The sequence below is a fragment of the Centrocercus urophasianus genome, unplaced genomic scaffold, assembly GCF_019232065.1.
Source record: "Centrocercus urophasianus isolate 14NV4802_14NV808 unplaced genomic scaffold, USGS_Curo_1.0 seq_20, whole genome shotgun sequence".
Taxonomy (NCBI): domain Eukaryota; kingdom Metazoa; phylum Chordata; class Aves; order Galliformes; family Phasianidae; genus Centrocercus; species Centrocercus urophasianus.
Window position 1 is genome coordinate 20,298,457 of NW_024884756.1, and position 21,840 is coordinate 20,320,296.

General features: G+C 37.2%; 1 protein-coding gene across 5 annotated transcripts in view; it reads left to right on the forward strand.

Moving 5' to 3' along the window:
• The window catches only part of FIGN (fidgetin, microtubule severing factor), a 99,820-nt gene that overhangs the window by 67,807 nt on the left and 10,173 nt on the right, over positions 1 to 21,840 (forward strand). The window lies entirely within an intron of this gene.

The following is a 21,840-nucleotide window of genomic DNA, read 5'->3' on the forward strand; positions in this document are numbered from 1 at the left end:
AGATAATGTATTTTTTCCTGATTTTTTTTTTTTTTTTTAACTCAATTAATTTGTCATTGCAAACTACAAAAGTCAACATTGCTTAACATATTGTTTTTTTTCTTCTTTTCTTTTACACAGATTGGTTATTTAAAAGTAAGGTTTAAGATGGTGGGTCTATATAAAAAAATGTATGCACATCAAATTTAATTCTCTCCTGGCGTATATTCATTTGTGTGAAGGGCATAGTGCATGAAGAAAGTTGGACCAATAGTTGAGTTGAAGAGCAATCTACCATGCTCTACTGCTGTTTTTTAATCTGGTGAACTTGGGCCATGCTATGTAGGTTGGTCTTCAAAGCATTAAGCATTTGTGAACCAGTTTATTCAAGCTCATGAACATCAGAAAGCTAAACTTTGTAGGACTATCAAGAAGACCTTTAAAGATATTCAGACATCGAAATAAGGAGATTCAAATCCCTACTGAGGTTTTGAAAATCTGGTTTCTATGTTTGAGGGCATGTGTGTGAGTCTTCAGCAGCTGTGAGCTAGTCTTTGGATGTGGAGACTGCACATATATATTGGATCTGAATATTGGTGACGTGAGATCTTTTATTCTAAAGGACAGATCTTGTGGCTGCACCTAGAGATAAGGGGGAGAAGCAGAGCTGACTTGTTTGGCTCTGCACAGCTCATGCTGTTGGTGCAGATGGGGCCTGCAGGGCCACAGGCTGGAGAGATGACTGGGGCAGTGTGGCTGACTGAAGCATAACATAAAATAATTTGCAAGTCTGACTTGCTATTCTGGTGGAGTGGAAGTTATTGGCACACAGTTTCAGTTGTGAGGTGAATTAACAGTGGAGATCCAGTATTTGTACCTAAAACCAGATATGGCTCTGCAAGCCCATCTCTGGCTGTGGCGTACGGCAGCAACAGCAAATATGGTCACACCTCCTATATAACAGCAATGTATTAAAATTTATAGCTTTTATTTGTAAACTCACAGATCATGTGCCACACTGTGTAAAGTGTGATTTTTTTTTTTTCTTCTGGTTTAATGTTCAGAGTTAGTGTCATCCTAATTAGTTTCCACTGACAGAATAAATATTGTTCCATCTGTGCACTATTACAGTCAGCAAATGAAGGTTTGAAACACTTGAGCAGTGGATGTCAAGTATTCTGAAAAGGGACTGGAAAGCAACTCGTTTTAGATTATTTTGCATATATCACCGTTCAGAAAGAGGTTACGGGAGCAATTCTCATCTGTACTACTATCCCAAAATTATGCCAAAATTGTGTTCCTTTTTTTCAACATAATTTACTTGCTAATGATCATGAATACTAAAAGGAAAGGATTTCATGCATTATACTAACATAAAAACAATAATACTTTTTTTCTTCTTCTTTTTTCCTACAAGTTTGCAAATGTCTTTTGAAAGACATTCATTATCCTATCGCTGAGACTGGGCCAGATGAACTGACATCCTTCTGTATTAGACAATCCAGAGATCAGAGTAGGCTGAGTAACTTTTCAGGAAACTCCTTCCCTTTGCCAGTACACATACAATTTAATATGAAATGTACATTTATTAAAGGTAACTCTATTTTTTTGAGGTCTTATTCTTGAAAATTTCTTTGACTGAGCTCAAATGAAATTAAGAAACCAATCAATACTGTTTAGAGTTCCTTTTGATGTTGTTTTTGGAGGACTTTGGAAACTTAGACAGGAGAGAAAATAACAAAGCTCTCTGCAAGAAGTGTAGTTAGTTTGTGGCTGCAAGTCTGTCTGACATTGAAAATATTTCTTGTGAGTAATAATCCTTTACTTAATGTGATGGAATTTTTCCAGTTCAACTTCTTGTCCTTCTTGTAGCTTGATTAAACAAATTAATTTTTACATAATTGGAAATCAGCGCAGCTCTTCGTGAAGATGTCAGTATTTAAAAAATACTCTTAAAAGAACATTAACGTCTCAACTGTTTAAAAAGAGGCAAATCCCAGTGTCCTTAGCAAATGCTGTAGGCTATGTAAATCCGATTACCCAAATTCTTTCTTAGTTGAAAAAGGATCATATCTGCCGATATCTATGAAATATATAGCTAATGCCTCTGAGTATCCAAAAATATTCAGCATCTGTATTAATGACTGCAGTTGTCCAGCTTATGTCCACTAGATCTTTACTAGACTTTATTTTGTATTCTCGGCAACACTGGAGTTGTATAGATGTAAATATTTTGGTAGCAATTATGTAACAAGAATGTTTAATTTGCATCAAATTGCTACATTTAAAGTGCATACATTTAGGCATTAAAAGCTGTTGACAGTGCCAATGCTCTTTTTCATAGGTATAGAAACCTGTGCGGAGTTGCTATTTGTAACTTTTTTTTCCTACGCCGCTTCAGTTATTACATGAAAGAGAAAAAAGATGCAATTGCTATTCTGTGGTTTTTAACAGGCTGAGAAACAGTATGTTTCACTTTGTTTAATGAATATATTAGTTTTGCTCTTAGTAACAGATAAGAAAACTATTATAGACATGTGGGAGGGAAAATACAGCATGCAGTGGGAATTTAACAATTCAGTTTTCTTGAGCGGAAGCTTGTGTTATTCTTTTATATAAATTTTGCTTTACAGATTAAATTATATGGCAATTTTAAGGAACTGAAACTCATAAAAGAATTGCCCTTAGAGAAATGTTATTCTACATCATGTTTAAATAATTAGACTTACGTCTTACTGAAATATATGTTATTTGGATTTAAAACGAGATAAAAGCGTGAATATTGGCATGATTAGGAAATTATATTGTGTCATGGTGAGGTTGATTGATAGATAGCTGAATGAAAATGAATGCAAAAGCTTGTAGAAGTAAATGCATAATTTACTACCGCTTGGGCAAATGTTTGTGTGTTTACCTGAATTATGGAAGAGTTATGCAGACAGGAAGAGGCATCTTTCCATGTTTGGTTTGTGCATTTTACCAGTACTGTTGTGAAATCAGTCATAAATGGAAGAATAAGCTCTCACTGAAACAGAGAGCGCTTTTACAGTTTCACAACTCTTTTTCCTTTTGCCTTTTACACCAGAAACAAACAGGTAAACAAAAATGGAAACCTAGCAGAATTAAGTAGGCATTGAAAGGGTACACTAGCATTAAATGTTGGCTACCTGGTAGAGAATCCTTCTTTACTTAAGCTTTTTTTTTTTTTTTTTTTTTTTTTTTTAATAGCTATTTCTATAGAAAAATATATCAGCCAAAGAGATATACGTCTGAGAAAATTATCTTAGAAATCATTTAAAGGTTATAGTTAGAGAAATGCCTTTCTATTACTCTTAAACCATTTTATTGATTTTTTTCACCCCTTTTTCCATTTATTATCTGTCCCCTAAAGGCCTCTTACACATTGAAGTCCACAGTGGAACTCACTAGTGGGGATGAAGCAGAGAAACCACTGCAGGATTCCCTATTTCAAAGCTGAACCAATATTCACCATTGACACATTCATTCATCTGTGCAGGGTCATTGGAAATCCTCTTTCTCTAGTTTTTCCTTCCCTTCAGGGAGCAGTGCTTAAAAGAGCAAACCCCTGGTGTGAGGAGATAGAAGGATTCTCAGCGTGGCCAGTGGTGCCAGGAATCGAATTAAAGTTGTCCATTTGCAGATGACTGTACAGTCAGCTCCCAGCATATTCTCTATGGAGCTCGATGCTGACGTTTTATTTGAAATGCTGTTGGTGGCACTTTGTTGTATTAAAAAAAAAAAAAAAAAATCAGGGTAAAAAGTCATTTCTCAAAAATAAGGAAAAAAGCTGAATTTAAAAATGCGCGTGATTCCTGCTGTTCCTTTTAGGTCTGGAGGTTGTTAAGGATCATGTGCCAGAGAGGTAAATAATTACAGAATTTACTTCTTTGGGTAATTTAACACTTGTCACTTATTCTGCTATTGCTGACATCTCTATTTTGGCATAAATCAGATTTTGACATTACTAAACCTACAATTTTGTTTTTCTTCACACACATTATCTTTTCCATGTGAAAGGCACTGGGAAGATGCAGGCTGCCACGAAATCTGAAATGCCTGCAGTCAACATGAAGACTGCCTCTTTATTTCAGTTTCATTTCCTGTTAATAGGGATGAACCTGGGGAACACATCAGGGCACGTTTAAAGATTGTCAAATGGAGGTTCTGTTAAAGGAATTTGAAGAAGACCCTGTCAGGTTTGAGGATGAAAGGACAAGCATGGTTAACCATTTGGTCACCAGCAATGGAGTGCGTATAGCAGGGGCTTGGTGCCATCTTATCACCATCATGGTGCTGCTCTGACTTGCTGAGGGATTTAATTTTTGTCAGTAATTTCCAGGAAATTGCAGGCAGAGAGTACTTCTGTGAGTAACGGTGTCACGATCTGCCGCCAACATAAATCACAGCCTCTTTGAGGAACATCGGGAAAGGGAAGTGGGAGAATGAGTTGGAGGCTACAAATTACACCAGTGCCTAATTATGCAGCTTTATTCATATGACTGGAGAGAGGCACATGCATATTAGCAACACAGAGGCCTAAATTATAGACATTAATAACAACCTGAGGAAGAGAGCAGGAGAATCATCCAAACGATTTAAATTCTCTGTCATAGCAACTTGTGGCTTTTGATAAAGCTCGGTCAGAAATATAGATTAAATTTTCTTTTTCAACTAAATCACATAGGTGGTATCTTTATGCTGTGTGTAAAGAGGATCGTTGTTCATCCAGTAACTAGTATTTCTGTACTTAGTGTGTGAAGTGTTATAAAGAGGTAACATTACAGGGAGATATTTTAATCTAGTTGAATGACCTTACGGGAGGGGAAGGATTTTCCAAGAGGGGCAGCCCAGTAATGAGGGGGGGGTGTGTCCTAAAACAGCCCAGAGCTCATTCTAGCTTATCAACTACTGCTACAATTCCTAATTTGTGGGGCACTGGTGCTTTTTCTGGGCAGTCTATCATTTAAAGTGCTGTGAGAGACAGTTTAATCATTTTAAGAGTATGCTGTGCAACTGGTCTTGGAAGTGCCAGTACTCGCCTGAGATTTATTGAAAAAACATTTGTAGCATGACTGTCTTTCCTTTGAAAAAAGTCGGAATATTAAAAAAAGCAGTCATGCTCAGCAGCAGTTTTCATTGATGCATTTAGGGCATTCCTTCTCTTTAGCAATACAGACCTTTTTAAGAAATGTCATTTCTGGTTATCCTCAATATAAAATGGCCCATCAAAGCTACCTTGGTGCAACCTTACCTCTTAAATATCAGTCTGTGCCCTCTAACCATTTGTTATCAAGTACCTTTTAGTTCAGTCATGGCAAGCTTTGTGCTTAATACAAAGAATGAACAAGACGTGGATATAGCCCTAGGTATTTTTCATTAAATCACATATAGAAAATTATGGAAAATGTTTTGGATGTATATTTGAAAAGGTGGCACAAAGTCTTTGTGTCACAATGTGTCTGATGAAAGTAATGCAAAATTTAATAAATAAATAAATAACCAAAATGTTAAATAAGGCCATGGACAAATTTAAAGCCTGCCTTAGTCTTACAGAGTATGTAACAAAGATTAGAGTTGGAAGGTTCTGCCTCTTTTTCTTGCCTTTTTTGGACTTAAGATTCTGAAGTCCTCTTAAGTGTGGTTTCCTTGTTCCTACTTTCTGCTTTTCATTCTCAGTGCGAGGCATGGCTGCAGACCAACTAACCCATGTACTGGTGCTGATGCATTAAGTTTTCACTGGTGGCTGGACTGATGGGCTGGGCTGGGACCTCCACATGAATCCCACAGGCCTTTATGGCTTTGCTTCTTCGAGGACTGTGCTGTATCTCTAGAGTTAAGTCCCTAAGGTGAGAGGCAGCTGTGCAACATGGCCTTCTCTGTACTGAAGAAACCAGAAACATGATTGATAGGTGGTAGGAACAGGATGCTCCTCTGTTAACTTCAAAACTCTCTGCTGTCCTATTTTCTGGCCACCCCTTAGTGCTACTGCTCTTGATTTGGCACAGCTTTAACTTTGAGGTAAAGGACAGTTGCAGAAATGCATGTGAGGAACTGGGGGAGGGCAAGGGGAGAAGATCGTGTATGTCAGGTACAGAAGAAAATATGCAGCTGAGAAATCTGTGTCTGTTGGAGGAACTCTCCTGGCCTGCTGCCGGTGAATAAACTGCTAACTTTTATGGAGTATAAAAAGCAATTAGCTGTTTTGTTTTGTTTTGTTTTTTTTTTTAAACGTTTTTATGAATAAGACTGTGGTATTCTCTATGCAGAAATAATCCCTCAGTATGCTGCAATGCAGCAAGGGGGTTGCTGAGAAATGCTTGGAATGTCTGAAAAACATATATTTGGGATTGCAATCGATCTGCATTGGGGTAGCCTAAAATGTGTTTGGTTTTTTCTGGTTGTGTTCTTCTGTCAGCAAGTTTCCAAGCTAGTCACTATACCATCACTAGAAATAAACATCATCCCTTGCTCTGGGAGGGGAAACAGATACATATGTGCAGTTATACATACATATATATTTATGATCTCTAAATTAAAGATTTATATTGTGGCTCTTTAAAAATCTAAATAAAACACAAATACAGAATCAAAACTGTAATAGTGAGGAACATATTTTCTATCTCGTGCTGCGAGGCATAAGATAATCTGCTGCTGAGATCAGGCAGGAGTCCCCCTTCAACCCTGTGTTGTTTTTCATTACACAAGTGGCTGTCTGCATTATGGTTTTTATTAGAACTTGATTGTATAATGACAAAAATACAGAGTTATGTTAAAATAAGTAGATAGCTATGTAGAGGAAAAGCAGAAAACAGATTCTATGAGAAATAAAGTATAAGTCAAATGCTGGTGCATTCCAATACACTCACCCAGGTCCCTCCAAAGCCAAGAAGTATTTTCCTCACTTGCACATGCATTTTATTTATTAACTTTCTGCACCCCCAGGCACAATGAATTTTATAGGACATGGTGTTCTTCATTTTACCTCTTTCATATTTCCATAACCAATTCTAATCAGGGAGGCTGTGTACTAGACTGCTCTACCTTTAGAGAAGGACCTATCAGGTGATTCTGTGTTTTTAAGCCCATCAAGAGTGAGGAATAATACCTGCCGTAATACAAAGAATTCCAGATATGTTGGACAAATGTTCTGATCTACTGAACCTCATCTATTGTGTTGCTTTGTAAATATGCCATAATAGCACATAACCTCAGCAGTCTGCAGAAGCAGTTTGTGTGGAAGAGTTGGACAAGTGCTTGCTTCTCTTTTGAACAATTTATGTGGATTTTTATTTATTTTTTTTAATGCCACCAAAAAAGTAGTGCAGAACACTCCAGTGAGACAACTTTGTATGGTATTCCATCCAAACCACTCTCTACTCTGCAAAAAAAAAAAAAAAAAAAATCTGAATACTATTGCTGTGAACAAGAGAACAAAGAAATATGTGGTATACTCAAAGGCACCCCATGGATTGTTTATGGTACCTTTTGTTGAAGGGCAGACTGTGATTGATGCTGGGTCCTGCCTGGGAGAAGTTGGGCTGTGATATTGGAATTTCACTGATGGAGAACAGAATAATGTCTCTGCTGCTGTAAGACCGCAGTGGGTTTCATGTGAGCTCCAGTTTCTGCTATTTATGCTGTGTTTTGATAAAGCTGTCCTGAGACGAGCCACTCCAGGGCTCACCTGAGGCTTCAGTGGCAGCAGACATTGCCTCTGGAGCTGTCCTCTCCTGCCTGGTGTGCCTCCATGGACACTTCTTGCCCTCTGGTGCCACAGAGGTGGCATCAGCACGTTCTTTTGCTGTCCTTTTTTTAGGATCCTATTGCTTCTTCTCACTGATTCACAGTGTTTGTGGGCAAGTTCTGACTACAGAGTTTAACCTGCTCTTGTAATTTCATCTGCTTCCTTTACTTTCTATGAAATTCCTATTATGAAATTTCTAATGCTAGTATATACCCCTTGTTGATGTGGCACTCCATTGCAGGATAGCAATGTGTAAGTAGTGTAATAAGTAAAAGTTGGTAGGTCCCGATTCTTCTGTGGAAAGTCCTGTAAGAATCTCTTAGAGGAGGCTTTGGAGATCAGGATAAGCAGGGCAGATACAGATACCAGGAGGAGGATTCTCGATTTTTGTAGAAAGCCAGGTGTTGCTTGGAGTCAGCATCTTAGTTGAACAGACTAGTGTTTTGTAGGCTTGATAAAATACTGATAAATCTGAGGCTGAAAAGTGATTTTTATTTATTTATTTATTTTGTGACAGTGCTCAGATGCAGAAGGACGCTAACGGCTGCCACTCTCCTAGTTTTATGTTAGAAATAAGAAAGGATGCTAACTGTAGTTTTATAATGATGCCTCCTGCAGATGCTATACTGCTGTCAACCTTAGTTTTTAAATTACTAAAAATATTGCAAGGTATTGAAGGACTTATTGATGAGGAATTGATATTTCGGAGCATTTGTGCTTAGTAAAATCAACAGTACAGAATGCATATCTTGTATCTTAAAGCATCGGATTGTTGCTCACAAATGATGGAAGTTTAATGCATTATTCAGAAGTAGAAGAGCAGGTAGTCCAAAGCAGCTGTGGAGTCTGTTACTTTATTTTCTTTTGCAGTGAGCAGAGAGAAGAGTTTGACTTAAAGGTGCGAGGTTTGGAATTGCGCAGCGGCACTAAAAATGTTGGATCTGAGTACAAATGCAGTTCAGACTTAAGAAACTGGAAGATATTTTGATCTGAAAGCTACAAAAACCCATCTGGGAATGAGTTCTGGGTTTGGTTTTTTTTTCCTTTCCTTTTTACACTTTGTAGTGCAAAGGAGTGCATACCACAAAATCAAATGAAACTGGCATTAATTTGGTAGTCTCACTTCTTATAGTCCTATTGATTCAGAAAGCTGCAAACAGATACAGAGGCTTATAGGCTGCATTTAGGACTAGTGAAGTTTGGGGCTAAGGTATATAAAAGATGTAGTAAGAGCGCTCATTCAGTAAAGGAGTTGTTCTTAGCCTCTTATGGAATTCTGATAGAAAATCTCAGTTCAAGAGAATTAAGGTCTGCATCATTTTGTCAGTGGTTTCATTATTGATTGCTCATCTTTATGCACTTCCTTCCAAAGTCTTGGCCGCCGACAAAGCTTCTCTGACAGAATCTCTAGTAAGCACAACAGCATTTACATCCCTATGTGTTTCTCCTAGTGGGAAACAAAAAAGTGGTCTTGGTTATTTCTTATTGATAACTTTAAATATTGTGTCAGGCCCAAATCAATCTAGTGAAGAACATGGCTGTTCCTCAGGATTCACTCTGGGTATTTAATTAGCAGGAGCTTATATATGCAGTTTATTTTCTTTTTTGCCTCTTTCAGCATTTGTTAGATACTAGTATTGATATGACTGGTGCAGTCATATCAAAGTATACATCTAGTTAAATTGAACTTCCTATTGATGAAAACTTATCTCTTGCAGATGTCTGTGTTTTTTGAATAATATATTTTACAATGCTGCATGTTCAGATCTGTGGTGTTTTTTACATTATGAACTTGGGTTTTTATTGGTATTAAATATGTACTAGGAGTTAATAGTATCTGAAATATGTAGGAAAAGCAGCATTAGTTGTATATGCATATGTGCATCAATATAAAATCTGCAATATATGATATTATGCATACCTAATTTTATTTTGAATCCAAGCAGTTTGTTCCATTTTTTTTTTTTTCTCAAGCATTTTCAACTGTTACTGGGGAAGGAGAACTGACAAGTGTTTCTTCAAGTACCTCTTTTAATGGCCATTTTTGTTCATTATTATTCAGCTGATGACAACTACATTTATTATTTGTATATTAATGACTGGAAATTGTTAGGTGATGGAAGAGCAGTCAAAAAAAGCTAGGTGGAATTAACTTCATGCGTGTCTGGTGGATGATACCTGATTTACAGTTCTCTATGCATTCCCCAAGTAAGCTCTCATTTACAGAGCTAAGCCAGTCTAACAGTCTTTTGTGCAATTTTAAAATTTGCTTTGGAAATGTTATTGAATCCCAAGTTTCTTCAAATAAATTTTCAGAAAAAAAATACTGTACGGCAGTAAATCTCTGATCACAGCTACCCATTTCTACAGCTTAATTATGACACTACTAAATGTGAAAATCTATTCAGTGCTAGGAACACTTTTCACATTACATTCACGCTAAAGATTGGCTGTTAAGAGCTCATTACTGGTAGTTTTCTAAAGAGCGGTTTATTAAACACTGTTACCTAATAAGCATCTTTGGTGGTGCAAATTGCTGAAAACAGTAATGAGTCTGATTAGACTTCATTTCAATTACGACAGCTTGTCTGGCAAAAAAAAAAAAAAAGAAGAAAAAAGAAAAAGAAAGAAAGAAAAAGAATCTCTCCTTGATGCTTTGGAATCTGGCTACAAGGCATTACATGGTTGAAAAGGAAAATGCCACCTCTGTGTTTCCTTTCCACAGTTCAGTAATGAATAGAGAACTGTCCAAGTAGCCGTCCAATTTAATGCATTGCAAAACTAGATGGGCAGCATTGGAGGCACAATCCTGTTTGCTTAAGAATTCTACAAAGGCTTTTGAGTTAATATATCTAAATAGGGTCATATTTAGGTTTCCTCTGCTTCCCTTGTGTAAGAATATAAAGCCATAAGTAAGAGAGAAAATTAAAATGATTCACTCCTACCTGCTTTGCAGAGGTTATGCATTCCTCTGATTAGTGTAATCCACCTTTCAATTGTTATATCTGTAAATCTTTCACTTGCAATCACAAAACTCTTGCAGCTTTCACAGTGCATCATAATTCAAACCATTTCTTTTTCTTTTTCTTTTTTATTTTTTTAACAATACAAACCAAGAGTAATTTCTAGTAGCAAATGTCTCAGTAAAGATTTTCTAGTTTCTGAATTTTGTTTTTGCTGCCTTGTGTATATATCTCTATTAATGTTCAGCTTTCTTTAAGTGATTGCTATATGTTCCTTGCACCTTCTGTAAGAAAAGAGAAGCTTTAATGACAAAAAAGAGAATTTAAACTGGTATTTGATGGATTTTTACCAACGTTGTAAAGTTCCTGTAGATAGCATATGGCTTTTTTTAATGCTAAATTAATTTGAAGGTAATTTTATAATATTGTTTGATATAAAATTGGATGGAGAGTTTTATAACTAAAATCTTGCCATAAAATATGACTGGAGAAATTGCAAAAGAGGTGTGCAGATAGAAGATGTGGTGCTGCTTAAGGTGGTATGCTGGGCTAGTGTGATAGTAACCAAAATTCTGTCCATTCCATTGATAGCACACTTTAGGAAGGCTCTTATTTCTTCAGGTTACCTTATTAGACATAAGAAATGAATTAGGAATTGAGCTTGTGCAGCAAATACCAGAACAGTCTGTATATATTTTAATGAAATGTTACCACTTGTGTACTTACATATATTTTACTTTTCTATTAAACACAGCACAAAACCCTAATGCAGGTGAACATTATTTGTATAATCAGCCAGTGCCTAAATATAAAAACGTAAAGGAAGAGTTGGGGCACATTTACACCCTTCACAGTAAGTTATCAACTTCAGTGTTCTTCTGACTTCAAACCAGATAAGTGACAGCGGAATCAAACTCATGAATCTTGGAGTCTTAGCATCCAGTATTGACACCAAAAACATTTTGGCTCTTTTCGTGATGTTGCCTTTCTACCTTTTCTTTGAAATTATAAGTTAGCTGTGATATATTTTATATTGTTTAAAAGAACTCTCATCGGTGTGCATCATCAAACGTCAAGTAAAATAGTACTTTTGCTTTGTTTTAAACATCATAGAAACACAAGTGCCGTTATTCAGCTATACAAATGTGTGGCTGTAGTGAGCTTTGAGATGCTAATCAGCAGAGCTTGACTTCTGTACCCTGAAGCAAGTTTTGAAACTATTTCATCATTAGGTGACTACCTATACAATAAAAGTGTGGACAAAATTGCAGGAAAATGCTACAGTTATTGTTACTTAAGCTATCAACAGGGCTTGGCTAGTTATTGATATTGTCATTGCAGGTTTTAGATTTTTGTTCTCTTGAAGGCTGTTTACAGAGAGGGCTGAATCTGTGTGATAGCTGCAAAGGAATGTGACGTTTTAATCAGTTAGACTCTAACATTTCTTTCTGTTTTTAAAAGCAGTGCATTATTCCCTTCTACCCCTTGAAATGCCTGTGCACTCTGACATACAGTGTGCTTCAAGACCTGGCTCAACTTTTCCTGTTGCAGGATGAATTTCATTCTTTTTTGGACAGGAAAACCAACAGATCACCTGAGATGCTGGTTTATTTTCCCTCCCATTCTCTCCAGCAATGAGGTGAAAATATCAGCATAAATAGAGTTGAATTTCTCAGTTGAGGCATTCTTTCTCAAGTTTGTGTGTGTAAAATATCTAAATGTATACATATATACATAGAGAGCTTTCTGTGTTTGTCTATAGAAAATTCCCTGCTCCTCCTCTTTCCCTTCCCTGGATAATTTGTCAAGTCAGTTTAACAATCTAGAGAGTTCTTTCCAAATGCTCAGGAAACAATACTGTTAGTCCCAAACGAAGATCATGCAAAAAAAAAAAAAGAAAAAAAAAAAAAGAAAAAGAAAAAGAGCTATATTCCGTTTTTCTGTAGCTACTGCAGATACATTTTACTGAATGAGCAAGAAAGAATCTTTGGAATTTGTAGAATACAATAATTGAAAGGTTTAACTGGGAAAAGATTTAACTGGGCTTAGTGTTTCCAGCATGTCAGGTCGTTGGTTATGCTCCTGCTTTTAATCTTGTTGCTGTGCGGCAGGGGAGCAGGAAGGAAGGCAGGGTCAGCTGAGCACGCCGGGCTAGGGCTCTTCCCTGGAGCGTGATGAGCTCGGTGCTGGTGGTATGGCCAAGGTGTTCCCTGGCCTGGCGAGGAAACTGTGGCTCTCTCTGGTAACACACCACATTTCACAGCGTCATGCTGAAATGCGTGCGTTGGGTTTGCTGTTTTGAAATGGAAAGACAAAATAAGTACTTGGCTTGCTAACACAACCCTTTCACATATGAGGTATTAGGGCATTTTGGAAAGGTTGTGCACACCAGCGCTGGCTGCCTTGCGTGCTTATAGGAAACGCGTGCGGCTGTGTGGGCTCGGCAGGGAGCGGGGCTGCCGGCTCTCTGGAGCGCTCTGCTCTAATCCCGGGCCGAAAGCAGTTTATCTTCATGTGTCGTCTTGTATATAAGAAACAACACTAAACCCACCAAAACTCATTTCATATGTAGCTTTTTTCCACAACCTTCAGATCACAGTTATTTTCTTCAGGCTGGACTAAATTATACGCAGGTCCCAGGAGTGAAGGACACTGAATTAATGCACTGTGTCACCCAGTTCTGGCTATAGAATATTTTTATCCAAGTGTGAGATGCAACGTCTCTTTACTATTTCATTAAAAATTAATGTGCAGATTGCTAAAAAGCAAAATGCATAAATAACAAACAAATTTTGAGCAGGCTTTGTGTGTGGAATCATCTTAAGAAGGATTTTTTTTTTTTCCCCTCAAGTATCAGATTACTTCTATATATACATTTAATCAGTATTTGTTCTCATTTAGCTCATTAGCAGAGGTACTCTAATCTCAGTAAAGCGTACCTTTCCTGTGCTGATGGGTCCTGGACTAAGCGCGTTAAGAGGAAAGCAGTGTTTTTGGCTACAAGCTGAGCACTGTGCTAGTGGCCCGTGCATGTTTGCTTTCTCACTCTTGTTGGTGGAGCTTATTGGGTCAAACCTGACAACAGTTATTTGAAACTTCCTGAAACTGGTCTTTGCTTTCACATTTGTAAAAAGAATAGAGCTGATTATATAACTCTCTGGAATTAAACTTGCCTTGGTATATATAAAGCTATGAAATACGTTGCATACATAGGTATATTCTTAAATCACGGTGATTGAAAAATAAATTGAAAGATATAACGTAGTGGAATAAATGGAGATTTGTACAGAATGCTGCTGCTGTTAATTGGATAGAAATATATTTCAAATAACTTGTGTTTTAGAGCAAGATCATTTTCTAACATTTTGGAACACTGTGACATAAAAATAATTCAGCATCACCTAAATCTCCATTTATTGCACATCCACTTTGTTCAAATAAAGTATGTCCCTTTATGGCAGTTTTAACCCCATTTATTCTCGTACACAAGTGCTCACCTGTTATTTACTCACATAAGAGAAGGTCGATACTGCAGAACAAGGGGAGTGCTCTGTTGTGACATAAACCATACATATTCATTAGCTCTGCTGTCCCTCTGGACATTTGTGGTATGTTCTGATGATCTTCATTTGGCAAAAGGAAGTGAGCGTAAGAAGGAAATTGTCTTAATGGATTTATGATATGTGAAAAAAAGGGTTTTAAAATGCTTTATTTGCAGCCAGGAAGAGCATAGTTCTAAGTATAAACGAAAAAAAAAGATGTTAAAAGAAGGAAATTACTGAGTCATGGATAACAACAGAAAAGGAAAAATGATGGATTCCAGTATTTGACAATTACAATTTTCAGGTAATAATTTTTTGGACAGAAGAGTTTAGTTCAGAATGTGAATGTTCCATGTTGGAAACTCATTCCTTTTGCTTCTCACTGACTTACTAAAACATGAGTTCGTTCTTCTGTGTTTCACCTGATGCAGTTGATTACATGAGAAAAACAGCAAAGCAGGGAGTGCATTGTATCTGCTCTGCTTTTAAGGATGTGTGTTACTCTCTTTCAAAGCCAATGTGCCTCTGCCTCCAATTCTGGAAAGGGAACCAAGTAAAAGACTGCTCCTACTAGTTAGTTCATTAAAAAGAGAATATAATTTAGCTGAAAGCTTCAGCTAGTGTTACTGGAGATTTGGACTGAGTGCTTAAGTGGGAGCAGAATCATGCTTGAGGTCTAAACTATTCCTTTCTTGCAAATGTACTTTAATATCTGTGAAATAGCTACATTCATTTATGACTCAATCTTACAGTGTAAATATTTTAATATTTTAATATTTTAACTACAGTTATTCTGCAGTAGTTGCACTGATGCACATGTTTACATAGACATAAATTGAAGATTATGTGCTATATTACAACTACGCAAAATATATTGCAAGTGTGTTCTGCGTACTATAAAAAGTGGATAATTGGATTTTGTTTATTTGCAGTTATCCTTACTTTTGTTTGCATTTACTGTTCTTCTGAATATCTTGTCTTAGATCTTGTCTATCTTGTCTCAGAGGTTCTTATTACCTTCCTTGTTTGATGATAACAAAATATGCTGGGCTGTTTAAAAGCAGTGTAGTGTTCAGAGATACTTGAAGGAAACAGCTTAAAAATGTAAAGCCTAGGAAGAAGTGTCTTAATATGTGAAAAGAAAATTAATTGCAATTATTGTCTTCCTTAGTGTATTTTCTATTTTTAAAAAGTGTTAACAACAGATGAGTACAGTAAGGGCAGATTGATGTAGTAAAATCTTTTAAGATATACTGAAGTTTATCACAAATAAAACCAACTGTGGGTGTGGAAGTTTTCTGATACATATGTGCATAAATGGCTTTCCTTACGGTACACAATGATAGTGCATCAATGTGGTTACCTTGTATGTGGGGAGTGTGGAACTGAGAATGCTTTTGTGCTGGTGAACTGCTGCCACAATGCTACTGCTACCTCCAGTGGGCAGCATCCAGAGAGGTCCTGTAGGTGCCCTGTCCCTGCCACTGCTACTTGGGGGGCTGACAGATCCAGCCTGCTTCTGCTGGCTAAATACGAGAGTGCCATCTCTGGACCTAGATTTCCTCTGCGTGCTTGTTCTCCTTATTTCTGTTTTAAAAGGCTTTTGAAGCTGATGAATCTGCTAAAGGATGTTCAGCCAGAAATGGTGTTGAGATTATCAAAGGCACTTCTTTATGTAAATGGCAGGGAGGGGGCTTGGAAGGAGAGAACTCATTTGCTGCAGATGTATTGTAATTTATTGTCCTGAGGTGCGAAAGCGTGATTTAAAAGGACTAATCATTTGACAGTATTTAAATGAGATAATTGGGATGTATTAGTTTGAGATTCCAAGTCTGGGGTTTTGTTCTTAACTGGTTCCAGGCTCTCCTAAAATATCTTGCATTTTTGTTACTGCTTTTATCTTTTAAGTGCTGTTGACATGTATGTGATCCTCAATATTACTCGTGATTTAAGTGTTTTAAGATTGAAATGTTTTCACTGTCCCTGCTAGATGGGAATCATATTGTAAACACCCTGCCAACAGCTTGCTCCCACTGATGCACGTGGCATGCGTAGGCTATGTATAATAAGAGGAAGACCAGACCCTTACCAAAAAATGCTGAGAGCACTTTCCAAGTCAGTTTTCCTGGGTTTGTGGTTGCCATTTGCAGCATTTGCAAGCTTCTAAAGCTGGCTCTGTATAACTGGGCAGCTCAGCTGGAGACTCATCCTCCCACCAAATCCTTTGACGTCAAAGGAGATCCTCATGGACTGGAGCAGAGGTCTTCACTGAGTAATTAGAAAATAAATGTGGGAATCATTTTCTTTCTTTTTTTTTTTTCCTCTGCAAAACATAATTAGCTCAATCCACTCTTCAAAATCCCTTCTGTTTCCAATTAAGAGAGATCAGTTGCACTATCTTCAAATAGCTGAAATTATGCTTATTAATAAAAAATGGAGTGTAAAAGAAATGTTTTATCTTGAATTAATTTTTATTATTATGGGACATATGACAGTATACAGGCTTACAAAATATTATTCAGGGAGTTGTACTTCCTACATCTTGCACAGCGGTTATGGCATGACTCATTTATTCAACTATTTCCCACGCTTAAGGTGGATGTTAAAATGTGGATGTAGGACCTGATACTCAAGGTAATGACACCTTCAGCCCTCACAGAAATTTGGGAAGTCCTGGCATGTTCCCAGTGAAGCACCTTTGTAAGTCAATGGCTGTTTTTGAAGCTCTGATATCTGCATGTCCACAAGAAACAATCTCTAGGCTAAAATCATTATGTTCCATAGTGTAAATAGTCAATGTCTTGAATAACTGGAGGCAGAGCTGAAAGTAGCAGTTCAGAGGACAGGGACAGCTTTGGCTAAATATGTAAGCAGTTCAAAATAATGAAGTTCCAGGTCCACTGACAAATCTAGAAGGAAGAAGCCTGGTAGCACTTGTAGCGGAGTGTGCTTGTATCGGTGGCTATGGCAGTTCTCAGAAATACCTCATTCATTTGTTCACACTGCTGTGGGCTCTCTCTTTTCCATAGAGCTTTAAGCAGTTGCTTAGAGCATGTTCAACCACGTGCCTGAAGTAAAGAACCTTCTTCAGCAGGTTTACTAACGAACCTATAGATTTGTACTAGATAGGGCCTAAGACACTCCAGGGAGGGACAAGGCAGACACAGTGAAATCATAACAGGAGATTTGCTTTGTTTTGCCTCAGGTATGTTGAAATAATGTTGGAGGTCCCTGACCTAAACGGAAGCTCTGGTAGCTGGCTGGTAAGGTTGGTGAGCAGTCCTGTTGCTATCTGCCAGTGCACAGTGGCTGCATGTTGTACGGGTTTATTCCTCAGTGTTTCTGAAACTGCAGTGTAACCTGTTCAGGAAGTTGTTTATGATTTAATTTTAGCTTGATTATTTTATTATAAATGTGAATGGATAGAGAAATGTACTGACATACCAGTGTCTTTGCCTACAGCAGAGCATTGCTAATGTGCAGTTGGCTGGAAGGCTTCCTACCACTCAGACTTGTCTGTGGGATGCACCAAATCCTTTGTTGTGTTTTCACTCAGTTTGGTCCTGGCCAATATTTTACACTTTTCTGTGACTTTTAAGAAAGCGTTTCAGCTTCCTTCCATTCAAATTGAAAGGAGTGGCATGTTATTATTTTTCTTCTGTAACAGATCTAACCCTGAGAGGGGCTGAGTGGTTCCACCCAATACCGAGGGCAGCAGGGGTAGAGGGATCTTTGCATGCACAAACTCACTTGGGCTCCAGCAGGATTGGACCTCTCTGCCCATCCATGCTGTGTAGGCTGCTACTTGTTTTTTTTTGCATTCAGATTTCGAACTTGTTTTTATTTTCCTTACTCTGGCATTATTTCTTTTTGGTTTTGTTTTTACCCATAAGTCTGAATTTGAAAGTGGTCTTCTGCCATACAGAATTATGCATGTGAAGCTGATGAAGTATTATTTATTAGATTTTACATTTTCGGGCTTAGTGTACAAAATTAGAAGGGGAAAAAACGAATAGTCAAACACATAGTTCAGAGTAATTGAATAATGAAATTGTTGACTGTAATTACTTTAGATGTAATTCATATAGTTCCAACTGCAAGAATTATTGAGGAGAAATGTGTAGCAGGGCTGTCAGGACAAGGAAAAATAGATACTGCTAAAAAAGCCTACAGTGCCTCTCCTATGTAATGTATTAAATTTATCTTAAAAGCAATTCTCTGATAAGTACATACCTTTATTTAAAGAACGGAATCCTTTCCTTTTGTCTTTTACAGCTCATACCAACGCAGTTTACACAGACCAATTATGTTGATATCTAAGAGGATCCTTAAGTTAGCAAAATAATAATAATGATAACAATAACAATAATAATACATTTAGCCTTCATTGCTTCTGGATTTTAGTGAGTTAGTAAGCAAATGTGCTATGTACAGTGCTGTGGGCTATGCCAGATTTTAAGTGATTCTAAAAAAATCAGAATAAAACAAACCTCTAAGTATACCCTTATTTGATATGAGGTGTTTATATCATCATTGGAATTCTTAACAAAAGAATTGTGGGAAGGTATGTCAGCTCAAGCAAAAGCAACTAATAAAATACAATTGAAAATGCACAGGGAAAGTAACTACAAGCAGTAAGAAATTTGGGGGGGAAAAGAAAGCGTGTTTATATAACTAAAGGAACCTACAACTTTATTTTATTTTTTCTGAAATCAGACATCTGACTCTTGTCAAACAATTACTGAGTTATTAACAAAGGGAGTTAAACAGAACAAAGTTTGCTTCTTTTTCAATTAATATTAAATTGAGGAAATGCCTCTTTGTGCTCCTGAATGAAGACCATTCCAGTGGACAAAATGTAAATACAGATTTCTTCACTGCATACTAATGCAGAAAATATGCTTATGCTTAACTATTAACCTATGCTTCCAAATAACACTAATGATTGTAATGTGCTGGAATAAATGCTCATGTTTCATGGGATGAGAACAGTCCTGTTCTCTTAAGCTTATCTAATCAATGCATAATCCTGCCTTTACAGCCTTTGCTAAATGCATTGGTATTTAATATGCATCAATAAATAAACTTTAAATTATTGTGCAGTGAGCATATCCAAAGATAGCATGACAATGTGAATCTACTGGTCTATCTACCAATTATTCCGAATGAAGAATGCTGATGTGGTTTCCTCCTGCCTCTTATAATGGATAGTTCAGATTTTCTGACATTCTTTTGCAGCCTTATAACAAAGCAAATAAATTAATCTTATACAATTCAAAGAATTAAATTTTTGAACCATCTAAACAGATGTCCCCACTAAGAGATAGAATTATTTTATTTAAAACCCATTTAAATCTATTCTAAAGGAACAGATCAATTGGTGGAATTGTTAAGTATTTGTAGAAGGTATTTTGAAAAGCTTGCTGAGTGGTAGTATATGATGTATGTTGTTACACTCTGACCTACTGTATTACCTCTTTAAATAGTCTTCCTTTTACAAGCAGTTAAGACAATGTGCCAAAGGTGTATTCATTAACTACAGTACAAGTACCAGCTCAATCAAATTGTCTGCTGCATCTGTGCCTGATTTGCCTTCCTTTTTTGAAGTTTCACTGCTGCTTTAGTGCATTCTTTGCTAAGAGTCTTTCTCATGGTATCCATTCATTACTATCTGGTTGAAGCATCAAGGTGCTCAAGTTCTTGCGCAGGTCTGTAACAGAAGCTTGTTTGGTAACCTTAGAAGCCTCAAATCAGAGAACATGGATAGAGTTTTTGGTTGGTTTGTTTGTTTGTGATAGGACTAATGCATCCGCATCTCTATTAGGCAGTTCTGCATTACCAAAACATTAATATTCTTTCCATTTTAAAAGGCTTGAAGTAAATCCCTTGACAGTAGAAGAATTTTAGATACTGATTACTTGCAATTGGCTCTTGGTGATTTGTTCTTCAAATTTCCAGCTGAATTTAACAAAGTATGATTTCTGAAAGACCTTGATGGTTTCTCATTAAAATAGCATTTTTCCTTATGAGCACGATTTCTATAATTTCACCCAATTTCATGATACATTTACCCCCTTCGAAAGGCAACGGGTGAAACATCAGAAACAATTAGCAGAAAAGATTGTATTAATTCTAAATGAAAGAAATAAATCTGCCAAAAAACTCAGTCTCAAAACTGCATTTGTCAAAAACGCTTCTCTGAATTAACTGTTAGAGGGTAACTGTATAATTGCTAACAGACGTTTTTCTCAAGTTGTCAGTGTTTGAAAAATGAGAGAGAAAGAGAACACTCAGGAAAAAAATCCACAAGTAATCAATGGCATGCTCATGTGGATTGAGGCTCGCAGTACTTGTACAAATAAAATACAAGGCATAATTAGAGGTGCTTTGCAGTTTTGGGGCTAAATTTAACTGATCTGGTGATCTGCAAATACGTGAATCCAAACATAAAAATGAAGAATCCAAATGCAAATGAGTGCAACTGCAATAAAATATAATTGCAAATGAATCTGTTGCTTTATTCGTTTATTGTGTAATTACTGCAATTCTTCCCACCTTGTTTTCAGTATTTCTTAATCATTAAGTCGGAAGCATGACAGCAGTGCCAGCCCTGGAATGATTCTCTTTGACTAAAACCTTGTAAATTAACACAATTAGCACAGCATCATCCTGCTAATTAACTTCCAGTGTCTGGTGCAGTGGTTTTGCAAACAAGGAAGAGGGAGTCAGAAGGGAATAAACATGCCATTCTGTTACCAAACTGTGTGCTGTGTTAGGTTTAGCTCAGTGAGGCTAAGCTGGCCATGTCAGATGCCAGAGTCAGGCAATGAAGAGCTAAAGGGGTTGGGGAGAAAAACAGGAGGGGGTAGGAGCTGTCAAAATAGACTGCAGTAATTCAGAGGGGAGCTAGTGCCACAGATGCTTCATTTCGACTAGGCCTCTTCCTTATCAGGGAATCTGTGCCAGAGGGCACAAGACTGTTTGCAAAAATCACTTTTGGTAATACGAGAGAGATTAAGGAAGTCTATTTGATACAGCTGTAGGAAAATCAGCAATGTGCCTACCATGCATAGGCAAGAGTTGGAGGGGGTTATCTTAACGCCTGTAAATTGCTCTCACTATGTGCAGTGGATTACTGGGAGAGTGAATAATGCACATCACATTATTTGCAAGATTAATTGCTTTAAAATGATAGTTGCATCCTGTAATTTTAATTTTTTTTTTAGTATTGGTAGTGTTTTTTTTGATAGCCAGTTCTGTAAGCCATAGAACTTTTAGCGACTTACCTTTGTTTCTTTTTCTTCATGTTGTTTTTAATTCAACCCTTTCTTTGTACCCTGGAGGCTGTGAGGGGAGGGGGGTTGGTGGTGAAAAAAAGAGAGAGCAAGCAAGGAGACCGATAGACAAGTCATGCTTGTTTTTTTTTCCAGAGCCTCAACAACAGAACTGAGAGGCAGAAAGGAGCCAGTTGTAATTCATACCGAGTTGTAGGCTTTGTGTGATGAAAGCGACGGAGCGCTGCCTGGGAGATTGCTTTGCTGCACTCCACGAAGCAGATTTGAAACTGTCGTGGACCACTTTAGATGAGAGT